The 13,081-nt window shown below is 36.5% G+C and overlaps 1 protein-coding gene across 14 annotated transcripts in view; it reads right to left on the bottom strand.

The window, feature by feature from the left end:
- Positions 1-13,081, bottom strand: part of LOC145284430 (lachesin-like) — a 1,332,212-nt gene that overhangs the window by 1,124,534 nt on the left and 194,597 nt on the right. The window contains exon 1 of one of the 14 annotated variants that reach the window (XM_080133236.1): positions 2,647-2,680. The exons of the other annotated variants lie outside the window; for them this stretch is intronic. The gene's annotated coding sequence lies outside the window, so the exon portion shown is untranslated. Of the gene's footprint in view, positions 1-2,646; positions 2,681-13,081 lie in introns of those variants that run through there. 14 annotated transcript variants of the gene reach the window in all.

Raw genomic sequence — 13,081 nt, 5'->3', positions numbered from 1 at the left:
AACTGTGTACTCAGGATAAACTTTACTCTAGGATAGCGATACAAAATAATTTTAAAATTAACAAAAACAATAGAAAATAAATGAGTAAAATAAGCATACATATACATAAATTAGCATATATATATATATATATATATATATTACCATATAAATAAATAAATAAATAAATAACCATATTAAAAATATAGACAAAAATCACATTTTACTAAAACTAGGTCTGAAATTGGTCAGATCACTAGATATCTATGCTAAAAAAGCACACACAAAGGAAGAGTAAAACCTAAGGTCAGCTGGTCCTTTGTCCTGTAAGTACCTGCCCATTGGGTGATTAAGAGGGACGAGGTGAAAACTAGGAAGCTGATTGGATAACTAAAACCTCAATAGAATGCGTGTATATAAAAATGCGAGGTAACTAATCACGTAAGCCTTACGAACCATAGCGTGGAGGAAACGCGGAATATTCTGTGAAGCTTAGTTGCCATATATATTTTCATAATTTACTATATATGAGGGGCGTGGATTAAGTAATGCCCCTAACCCACTTCCAGTTGTCTGATCTAGCTGAGATTTTGCATGTACAATGATTTCTATCTCGACGGGTTATGTAGCAAATTACAGCTCTGAACTAATTGTGGTTTCTGTTTTACAGGTGCTTGAACCGAGTCAGGTGTGAAATTGAGCCTGGTGAATGTCGAGCAGTGATCCGGTTTTTATATTTGAAAGGACGCACACCACAGGAGACTTGATGAAATGAAAGAAACTTATGGTGATAATGCCCAATCATATGACCTTGTAAAACGCTGGCATTGTAAATTCAAACATGGCCGGAAGTCTTTGAAAACAGCTCCCAGACCTGGTCACCTCCTTCTGCCATTGATGATGCATCTGTCCGTCATGTTCAGGCTGCTATTTTGAAAGATCGACGCATTACTATTCGCCAAATAGCCAAAGATGTCAAGATTAGTACAGGGTCTGTGGAAACTATCATTCATGACCATTTGCATATGCATTAGGTGTCTTCCAGATTGATTCCCAGGTTGCTCACACTATTCCAGAAGCTCGAGGATAAATTTGGAGATGTGCCAAGAAGATGAGTCAAAGTTTTTCAAAAGACTCATTACACAGGATGAAACCAGGGTTCATCACTATGATCCAGAGACCAAAGCCCAGTCAATGCAGTGGAAGCATTTGGACTCACCACCTCCAAAGAAGGCAAGGTTGCAGCCCTCCGCTGGCAAGGTCATGCTCACAGTCTTCTGGGACCAGGACAGAGTAGTGATTACAGATTTCCTGGCAAAGGGTACCACAATTACAGAAGCCTATTATGCTGCACTTTTGAGGAAATTAAGGGAAGCTATCAAAATCAAGAGGCGGGGCAAGATCAGCAAAGGTACTCTCCTCCTGCAAGACAACGCTCCGATCCACAACTGGCATGTCGCCAGATCAGAAACACGGGCGTGTGGTTATGAAAATCTGCCCATCCTCCCTACTCTCCTGAACTTGCGCCCTCTGACTTTCACCTCTTCTCAGCCATGAAGTTGTTTTTGATAGGAAAGCGTTTCCCAGAAGATGCAGCCTTGATTTCTCAAGTCACATCGTGGTTGGAGGACCAACCTGGAGTGTTCTACAAAAACGGTTTCCAGAACTGCATCAAACGATGGGAGAAATGCATAACACTAGGTGGAGAGAAAATCTAAGAACTGTGCAAAGTTTCGTTGCTCTACTTCTATGTGAAGTGTGTCAGGGGGCATTACTTATTGCACGCCCCTATATATATATATATATATATATATATATATATATATATATATATATATATATATACGTACGTATGTGAACTAGATTGCAAAAAATAAGCGCATTTAATTCTATATAAAAAGAAAAGAATACTAATATATACTCGCCGGAGAGATACCCGACGTTCTCGTTGAATGAGGATCAACAAATTTGCAATCTTCCATACATTTGTCATCGCAATCTGTGAAATAGCCCATTTTCTGTAATGAAATCGATTGATTGCCTCGTCTACTTAGGGACTCACCTGCACAGTGTACTAGGAAGAAGCTTCACATGCATTACCGCAGTGACTTAGTTCACAATATGTTAGTCACCATTGTACTACAGAGAATCTACAGTTGATTTTATAAATTATCTGCAAATAATGGCCTACCTTGAAATTTAAAATTCAAAAGTCAAGCATCTTGGTGCAATTGCACTCTTAAAATCATTCATTTCGAACGTGCCTCCGTCTTAGAAAAGATCTACAATTGATTTTATAGGTTTAAACATTCTGCTTGTAAAAACTTCTCAAATGCATCTCTGATGTTAGGCGGTATAAAAGTGTTAACTTTGGTTATAATCTGACTTTCTTTAATCGCATTTTTCGATGATCAATTTTAGATGATTATCAGACATTCCGATACAAAACCTACGTAGGCAGAGTTCCATACAAATCAAATACCTACATGTGAGATTTCTAAAAAAAAAAAAAAAATCAGCCTAGCAGTTTCGAGTCTATAGGGTACGAACTCACACAATTTATTTTCTATAATCATAAATATCGAACTAGTATAATCTGCTGCTTAAACTAGGATTTAGTTTTCTGAAATACTATGAATGTTTTAGATAAAAAAAAGTTTAACTTACTTTTGATTCAGACAATCAAATATTGGTGACTTACCTGAAAATACAAAAGAAAATATATAAATCATATTGTCAAGAATAAACTGAAACAGTTAAAAAAAAATCGCACACACACGTGTGTGTGAGATGAGCATAATGGAAATAGTCTTCCGACAAGATAGAGATAAAAATAGAAACAAATCGTCACACGTCTTTCAATATTTCGTCTTTATTGTAAGACTTCTGGATAAACGAATAGAAGAAAATACCATACAATATTTGAAAATGCATTTGTTGTAATGAAAAGTATAGCTTTGTTCTATTTCAGAACGAAAACAGTCGTTAGAAATTCAAATAAATAAATGTAGATATGCGTGTGTGAAGAAACGAGAAAGAATATTTGAAGAAAAGTTCTTATTTTTGAAATTTTGTCAATTAATCTGAACAAAATTACGAATGAAAACAAATCAGGTTGAAAAAATAAACAAAAAACCCCCGTTGAAACTGCTTTTCTATGTACCACTCTCGTGTATATATATAACTTTTCAATAAATGTTTATTTTTATACCTACAGACTAATTTTATACTTACGCAATCATCAGTTCAAGAAATAGTACTTCTTGCTTGACAGAACTGACAAAGCAAACCTTGACTTTCTGGACTAGCGTTCATCTAACTCAGCCGTCATTAAAATAAAAGCGAACTAAAGTAATTGTACAGACATGTGTGAGCTTGTCGTAATCAAAGGGGGATACGTGTATTCTAACAGAAAGTTTAGAACGATGCACATTGCTAATTAACCACGTCATGCTAAATTCACTAAATAGGGCTCAACATTTATCTTTTTAAAGGAACGTATGACTAAAAAAAATATCACACATACCACCATCGTTATAGGGGAATGTTGAGAAAACTAAGAAAATTTCTGAATTACAGTATTCGAAAATTAAAATTCCAGATCCAATATGGATATTAAACACAAAAAAAGAAAAAAAACTGCTCGGTTCTTTTCTCGGTTCTTTTCTGCGCGAGTAGCAAAAGACAGGGCAGTTGGAAGTATTCATTAGTATGTAGCACAAGAAAGTTGCAAATATATACGAGAGACTGTAAGCCTCCATATATTTTATTCCACCTGAATAGATCATAAGAGATTCAAATTGCATTCTTATGACTTCATGACTTGAAAGTTTCATCTGTTGCAAATATTGACGCTGTGACGATTTTGATGCTTACTATGTTTTTAATTATGTATTTTTTTATTATTAGCTGCGCTATCTATATGCCAGGCATGACACTTATTGAGATATTAATTATACAGACTTATTTTTAGTTTTCATTATAGAAGCATTTCCTTACTTGCTCAGCCGTATGCTCTGTACCCACGTTTGGTCATCACCTAGTTGGGAGCAATTAATAATTAAATATAACTGATGTTAGATATGGAGAAATCCCGAATGTGACTTAATTGTTATTTTTTATGATAAATTCAGGGTTGGAACATGTTAATATAATGAGTGGGTTGGTTTGAGTAGTTGAAAACTCGACATTTGGCTCATCCTAGATTTTTCTGCTAAACATATTTCAGCATGAATAACCAGTTATGATATAAGTGGAACAAATAAAGCTGCTTGGTAAACAAAAGTGACCTTCACAGTTCGTCAGCAAAAGCACACAAAACCCGACATAGAAGTATGGCAGTAAAAATAAATTCATGAAAACTAAAAATAGAAAAATAAATTGCAGTGTTCACTAAATTTCTTATACGGCAAATCGATGCTTTCTTCACTGTTTATCGTCGACACAATTCCAATGTTCCTGAATTTTTGTGCTAAGGATGTATTCCTCAGACTACCATTCCTATTTGGAGCGGTATTCTCACAAGGTTTCGGATGATGTAAGCTTCGGACTTCTTGAGGTGTATTGCTCAGAATTCTGAGATCTGCATGGAATTTGGAACGGAACCCTTTATAAAGATTTCCCTTCGAAATTCCGTGTATATTAGAGAGTTGGACAATATACACTTGAAAGAGGAGCGGAGGTTACATCGACCGAGGTATAGAATTTTAAAATACACTGCAAGAATATTGGCGAAATATGTATAATTATCCAGAAAATGATGCGTTTTTAGCCATAAAAAACAAAACAAACAGGCAATCAAATAATCTTTAATATTTATTCATATTAACAACACAAACACACACACATATATCAGAGGCAAAGATATAGATAAGAGAAAATATATACTATTGCATATAGATTTATTTATTCAAATGGAAACAAGGGATAATATTCAAGGACGAAACGGTTAAAGTTCTTTATTTTAGGCATTTCGAAGCCTATTACTTCTCATCAGAAGTAAGCAGCAAAGTAGGTTCGTGACGTCTAGCAATAGACATTAGACCATCTTTTCCCTTTGTATCTAAGCTTCGCCTCCATTGTTGAGCTTTTTATTATATCGATAAGTGTCCATTGACAAAATCCTTTACTTCTTTGATATATATATATACACACACGCACGCGCGTTTTATTTTTTTCTTACTGTTTTATCTGTTTAGTTACACATGTTTCGGTCGTCATGCGTTTGATATGTTAAGGGTTCATTTCAGGTTGTTCGTAGTAATTAAGATACGTCTTCTTGAACGAATTATATAAGATCTTTACTCTTATTACTTTTAAGGATTTCTATTTCTTTCCAATGTTTTTCCCTTTTAATCCAAGGAAAAATCTAATTGTTTCATTTTTTCCAAATAAGATAAATTTGTTACTAAAATACACATTGGAAGTATAATAAATAGATAAGGTACTGTGTGTCCGCCCTATGGACTTGGAAATATCTGGCCTAATTTATTTTGAAATTACACTAAATAGTAATTTATGTGTTGGAAGATTGGTTTTAAATCGGAATTCCTCTCGAGGTATCCATTTATCTAGGCATCGGAAATCGAAAGAATTCGATTAAAGAAAAAACAGTCTAAATATTACAAGTGCATTTGAGAAATTTTACCATTGCAGAAGCAGAACAGCCCGGACTAAATCATTGCGGGAGGGAATGTGAATCTTCTTCCCGCTGCACTGCAGTTTGTCCGCGACTAAAGCAGGCAATAAATTGATTTGATTAAAAAATGAGTGATTTCATTGATTTCAGTGATAATGAACGTATTAAAGATGTTAAACATTCGTTGATCCTCATTTCAACCACGAGCAATATATTTTCGTTTGCGATAATTTTGAACGAAAGAGCAACTTTTATATTAAAAAATATGTAACGTGATTATGCTGAATGCATAATCACGTTGACACACCAATTCTTATTAGGTCGCCGAAGTTAAGCAACGCTGAACCTGGTCAGTACCAGATGGCTGACCAATTTTGAAAATTCCAGGCGCTGTATGTCTGCAGAGAGGCACGTCGACATCTTTATGCAAGAGGGGCAAAAACCTAACGTCGTCATCTCCCTTAAAGGGATACACATGAGGATAGCTTTTGAATTTCATATTCCTACGAACCTTCCTCCAAAAGAAAGCCGGCTAAAAACCGCATAGGTTTAGTGCCATTTTCATAGTTGGAAATAATTCTTCCTTCACTAAGGAACGACATAATTTTATACAGAATTTTTTCCAAAAGAATATTAACCAGAATGTTTAATTATCATTGTAAAAGTAATTCCTCATTTAAATAAGATTTTGTATTTAATGAATACAGTATAGTCTGATCATTAAATCATCAATTACTAAAATACAACTGACGCGCAATCTAAAAAATCATTGGCAGCACTCCTTTTCACCAACACCGTAATTCACACTAATTACGAACGTCGATATATATTCTCAGCTGCCAAATACTCAACTCACCATCCTTCTCAAGTTGTCCTTAACGTAGCTATTCCTCTCATATGCAAATTGTATTTTTTAAACTACACAAAGTAATGCTTTATTAATATCGATTCGATTATTAGATAGAAACCGTTTCGAAAATTTTCAATTTTTTAGCTAGTTTAAATGATTTTCTCTACTTTTCAAATTCATTATAAATTTCAAAGAACCACGAAATAATTTGTTTCAGAACTTCATCTTTATATAGAAAGTAGGAGCGTTCGTGTGTGTGTGTGTGCAAATCTTTCACAGCCTACATTACTAGACCGATCATAACAACCTAGGACAGTGCCCACCATATTTAAGGTTAAGGTCATAGCCTATGCATATATACTCTTATAGCCCACGCCACTGAACCTATCATGATTAACCCTGACATAATGATGGTCTCCGACCTAGGGGTTGTGCACACCATTTTTCATGGTCAACATCAAATGTCAAGGTCATATTTGGTGTGGCACAGCAAGGTCTCGCGCAAAGCGTGTGTACCTTTGCTAAAAAGATGTTTTGTTATGAAAACAAATGTTAACCATTGTGATTCTTTGTAATTGTTGAATTTTTATGTGTAACAATGTTTTTATTTCAATTTTCACCCCAAATAAGACACAGTGTCACTTTGAAGTAAGGGGCTACTATCGGGGACGTAAGTTGCAAGGATATTATGAAAGGGGCTGAGCAGCAAGATGTCTGTTCACATTAGACTTCAACAAGTCAGTACAGTTGGGAAAGCAGAACCCCGGAAGGGAGTTCCGACGTCTAGCAGTTCTGGGGAAGAAACTATTGGAATAAAAGCCTTTCTTACACCAAAAGATCTGTGTAGGGTGGGATTTAGCTGCTTGTATGGAGTATTAACGTAGAGAGGGTAAAAGTTCTTGTAGTTCGTCAGAGCACTCTCCATTTAAATACTTGTAGGGGAGGCAGAGAGATGCGATGTCGACTTTGATATAATCTATTTGCTTTAAAGTTCATAGTTCGATTTCAGTCACTTCAGGAGGTAGTTCAAAAATTTAAACACCTTAAGCAATAGTTGCTTTTACAATATTCACTTATTGCAAGGGGGCCTGCACAGCCAGTACCAAATCATACAGCAATTACATGCCCGAAGCGCGGATATCTTTGCAAGTAAATTATTAATATGAATTATGTGTGAAATAAACAAAAAATGCATTATGGCAGATTTCATTTCGCAATTAAATATTTAATCTGATTATTTAGCCTTTATTCTAGTAATTTGCGCGATAGAAAAATTGATTTAAATAAATATACATTAAATAGTAAATGAAAGTTATTAATCGAATGTGTAAGAATCAAAGTTACGTAGACACGAGAAGATGTTATGCACTTTCATCAATATGAAAATACTTGAGGCATTTCGCATCGTTATCAGTGCGTTCGCACAAACTGCACTGGAGGAGTGGAAGTGTGACAAAACAATCGCCATCTTCTGCAGAACGAGTCTCTCGTACATCTCGAGAGAATTTCCTATGCCGGCTCGCTTCGGTTTTCACTTCTCCTGCGGATTTGTGCACCGGTTTATGACCGAATGGCGTTTACAGCACGCATTACAAATTACTTACGCTGCTGGGCTCCCGTGAGACTAAAATTTACGCATTTGTCTATACAGATATATGCGTGCGTGCGTGCGTGTGTGTGTGTTTATGTTTGTGTGCATACAGAGGTGTGTCTCATGTGTGTGACAAACAATACTCTAGAAAATATGCGCCAACGCAAAGCAATCATTTAATTCGTTTTCTGAATATGACAGACACACGGTTCTTTTGAAAATATATTTATCATAAAATTCCTAGATGAGCCCGTTTTCTCAGGCGTTACGAATATATATGAAGATGAAACATTTATAAATAAAAACGTATACGTTAAAATCATTTTCTTTATATATCGATCTATTTAATAGAGTGTCACACGCATAAATAACCGGGTGAATTATAGAGATAGAGAAGAACAAATTTAAATAATGTTCACGAAGAGATGAGAAAATCTCAAGATATGAGACAGTGAACTAACATTAAGTTAAAATAAGATGGCTTATACCTCTTCTAAATTTTGAGATTTTTATCTGATTTTAAATTGTCACCACTGCAATAATCTTTTCTGTCGGAATAAATATATTTTTATAAAGACTTTAAGCGAATTAACGACACTATTATGTGTAATGTTATGACCCTTTTAGGCTGTGATTATGGCGTAGTATCTGTTAACTGTGGCAAGCAGGGCCAAGGGTGAAAACATTGTTTTTGTTAGTATAATTGATTTGAGCGACGGATGGTCGCTGGATCAGTTATGATTAGAAGAAGAAATTAAATTGGGAAGAGAGAATTGACGTGTGTATCGCAAAAGGAATGTGAAAATAGAAAATAGATGCAAACATTATTTTGGGTTTGGATGAAAAAATAACTAGATGGGGACATTAGGTTTGTCTGAGACACGTAATGAGATGACGTAAGAGAACACGTGATGTAGTTAGTTTTGGAGATATGAGAGAGTTTAGATTTGACCACCAAAGCGGACAGTTGATCTAGACAGGAGTGGACAGACGGCTAGGAGTGGGCTGTAAGAATAGAAAATGTAGACGAACTGCAGATCCTGTGAAAACTATTTGAGACAACTGTAATAAATTTATATTATAAAAATATAAAGTGTTGTTTTATGGTTTCACAAGTAAGAACAGATGTCTCAATTGGATGGTGCTGGTTGTTTCATGATTCGTCACGGAGCAGCAGGCAGATAGAACTCTTCAAGAAAAAGGTATGAAGCATATATTATTCTCCTTACATATGAACTGTAAAATATTCCCGTGCGATAAGTCTGATACAACATGACTCAATTTACACCTCAATATCATATGTTCCTTGCTAAACAACATTCATACGATTTACACGTTTATTATCTGTCAGTTAAAAGAACAATATCTCACATAACATGCCACGTTTTAATATATCATCTCTTCAAATATAATTCCGATATACAACATATGTACGTCTTACAAAATTTATTATATTTGATCACGACCTAAGATTAGTTACTAGTTTATGAACTAACAGACTTAACATTAATAATACACTCACAATGTTAGGTCACAAAGCAAGAGAGTATTGAGTGAGCGTAAACTACGAATAGTACGAGGAGTGGATGTTGTTTTTATATTTTGCTAAGCCGACGTTTTCTGCAGAATTTGCTAAAATTGTGAACAAGTGGCGCGTAGTAAAATCTATAATTACAAAAATAAATATTAATACCACCTTAAAATTAGAAACCTATCAAGCTCAATAGACTAGCTAGAGCAATTAAAAGGAATAGGAAGATTTAATGATGAAAACTAAAATTGAATAAATTTTGATGGATCAATAAATATTATTCAATCCCTAGCTAGGGAAGGGTGTTGGTCTAGCCGCACTGATGAGCTGTGATGCAGCGGAACAGTACTGCATGTGGATTACTATATATATTATATTCCCTTTTCCTTTGGAAGAGCACTGTCGTAAGTATCTTTTAGGGGAACTATTAGCCGAGCCGGCGAAACAAAATGTTACTTGCAGACTACCAATGAGTAATAAAGCTATAAGTACCGCATAAAACAAGCTTTACATTTTTTCACCAAATAGTTAATGAATTTCCTGGGGATAGTGATAATACTAATGTTCTTGCTATTCTGATGTATTTAAGATATTTTTGTTTTTTCATATTTTTTTAGAAAATATCGACGTAAAAAGAAAAAAAACAAACTTTACAGATTTTGTTCTTAAGATTTTTCCACTGCGACTATTTATGCTACCCTTTCTGACCAACTATTAGTACTACTTTTTCTACTGTCACAATAGCTGTTGGCTACAACTGCACCTATTTTTTTATTACATTTTCACCCCAAACAAGGCACATTGCCACTTTGATGTAGGGGGATACTATCAGGAACATAATCTACAGGGTTCCTATGTGGGGAGTTCGGCAACAAGATGTCAATTCACATTACACTTGAACTTCTGCATGTCAGCACAGTTGGGAAAGAAGGAACCCAGAAGGGAATTCAAAAATCTAGCGGATCTAGGGAAGAAACTTGTGGAGTAGAAGGCTCTCTAGGGATCTCTACCTTGAAGGGGTGGGTTTTAGCTGCTTGTCGAGTTTGTCGGAGGTATTTACGTCGAGGGCGTACGAGTGATTGCAGTTCGTCGGAGCTTTCACCGTTAAAGGACTTGTAGAACAGGCAGAGGAATGCTACATTTCGTCGATGGGACAGAGGCTGAAGCTTAGATGACAGTTCAGGACCTATCAGGTTGGCGACTCTTTTGAACCTTGTCTAAAAACGAGAAACTAGTAGTAGATACACTAGCCCAAATATGACAATAATACTCCATACATGGGCGAATGGTGGCCTTATAGAGGTACAGGATACTTTCGAGCGTTAGTAGCTTCTAGCACGGTAGAGAGCACCCACCTTCCTCGCAGCGGTCCTGGCAATGCTCTCAATGTAATTGTTTCAACTCGTGTTTTCTGTGAACGTCAGGCCATGGAGTTTAAAAGATGTACTTTCAGATAAAGAATATCTGGTGATTGCTATTGGTGGTAGAGAAGGTTTCTTGTAATTATTGAGGGGAAACAAGTTTAATCTTGACAGTATTGAATGTGACCATCTATTTTTATCCCCATTCCACTACAGATTGGAGGTCACCATCTAGTGTTTCTGCAATTTCTTTAGATATGTGTTCATTTGATTTCCTGTCTTGTCTGTTACAGAGCGTGGTGTCAAGAGCATATATACCCATCTCAGAGACAATTCTGTTAAGGAGGTGCAACGATAGAGCCTTGAGGCACTCCCGCATTTATATCATTGTTTAGATGCACGACCGACGAGGACAACCTGGATATTTCTCTTAGAAGGATTTAATTATGTTAAGTATTCTTCCAGTGATACCGTATTATCTGATTTTCCTAAGGTCTCCATGCAATTTCCTGTCAAAAACCTTAGATTAAAAAAAAAAAAATCAATTTTCATCGTCAACAAGGCACCTTGCCACTTTGAAATAGGGGCCTACTATGGAGGTCATAAGTTGCAGGGGCATTATGAGGGGAGATGAGTCGCAAGATGTCTGTTCACATTACACTTGAACTTCTGCATATCAGTACAGTTGGGAAAGCAGAATCCCAGAAGGGAGATCCAAAGTCTTGCAGTTCTGGGGAAGAAACTATTGGAGTAAAAGGCATTCTTGCACCCAGGGATCTCTACTGTAAAGGGGTGGGACTTATCGGGTTTGTCGTGGGTAGTCATGTCGAGGAGGCACGTGCTCGTAGATCATGCACCATTAAATATTTTAGAACAGGCAGAGGGATGCAACATTTCGTCAATGGGACAGAGGATAAAGCCTAGTTGACAGTTCAGGACATATCCGGTTGGCGACTCTTTTGAACCCTGTCCAGGAGTGAGAGTCAAGCAGCAGATGCACCAACCCAAATGCAACCGTACTCCATACATGAGATTTTCAGGCGTAAGTAATTTTCTAGCACGGTAGAAAGAGCACACCTTCTTTGCAGCAGCCTTGGCAATGCTCTCAATGTATATTCCAGTTCATGTTCCCTGTAAATGTTAGGCCGAGGAGTTTGAAGGTATTACTTTCAGGTGACGTGTCCTTGGCCATTGCTATTGGTGGTAGAGAAGGTTTCTTGTAGTTATTGAAAGAAACAAGCTTAGTCTTGGCAGCATTGAATGTCCATTTTTGTCCCCGTTCCACTACAGATTGGAGCTCATCCTCTTGTGTTTCTGCTACTTCCTTATATGTGTGTTCATTTGGTTTCACCTCGTGCCTGTTATAAAGAGTGGTGTCATCAGCAAATATACCCATCTCCGAAACAATTTTATCAGAGAGGTCATTTATGAATATCAGGAATAATAAAGGTCGAAGGATAGACCCTGAGGTACTCCCGCATTTATATCATTGTTTAGATGTACTACCGTCGAGGACAGCTTGGATTTTTCTCTCACTTAAGGATTTAATTACATTATGTATTTTTCCAGTGTACCATATGATCTAATTTTCCTTAGAAGACCATCGTGCCATACCCTGTCAAAAGCCTAAGATATATCGAGGGCTATCGCTCCATCCTCCCCTGTTTTGTCCAGTGAACGTTATATACGTTCAGAGATTATAGTTAAGATATCTGTTGTTAAACGGGCTTGCCTAAATCCATATTGTTTGTCGGTCAGGTGTTTAGCAACTGTTAGGTGCTGGACTAAGGCTTGATTAACTATGGGCTCAAATATTTTGGCGAAAAGTGGGAGGAGGCTAATGGGGCGATAATTTAGTGGGTCAGTTCTTTCACCAGAATTCTTGAAGACTGGTACCACAGAAGCGGTTTTCCAGCAGTCGGGAAAGCAAGGTTCGTTCAGGCATTCATTGTAAAGTTTGGAGAGAACTGGAACAACCTCAACAGAGCATTTTTTATAGCACAGCCGGGATGAGATCGGGTCCACATGCTTTTGAGGTGTCTAGGTTTTTTTATGATACCATGTACCTGAGATGGGGTTATTTTCAAATCGTCTAGTGTGGCGTCTGCCTTCAAAGGAAAGTCGGGGAGGG

The sequence above is a fragment of the Euprymna scolopes genome, chromosome 9 (genome assembly GCF_053919585.1).
Source record: "Euprymna scolopes isolate OS-2025 chromosome 9, ASM5391958v1, whole genome shotgun sequence".
Lineage (NCBI taxonomy): Eukaryota > Metazoa > Mollusca > Cephalopoda > Sepiida > Sepiolidae > Euprymna > Euprymna scolopes.
Note: the sequence above shows the minus strand (reverse complement) of the source record. Positions and strands in the feature narration are given on the sequence as shown.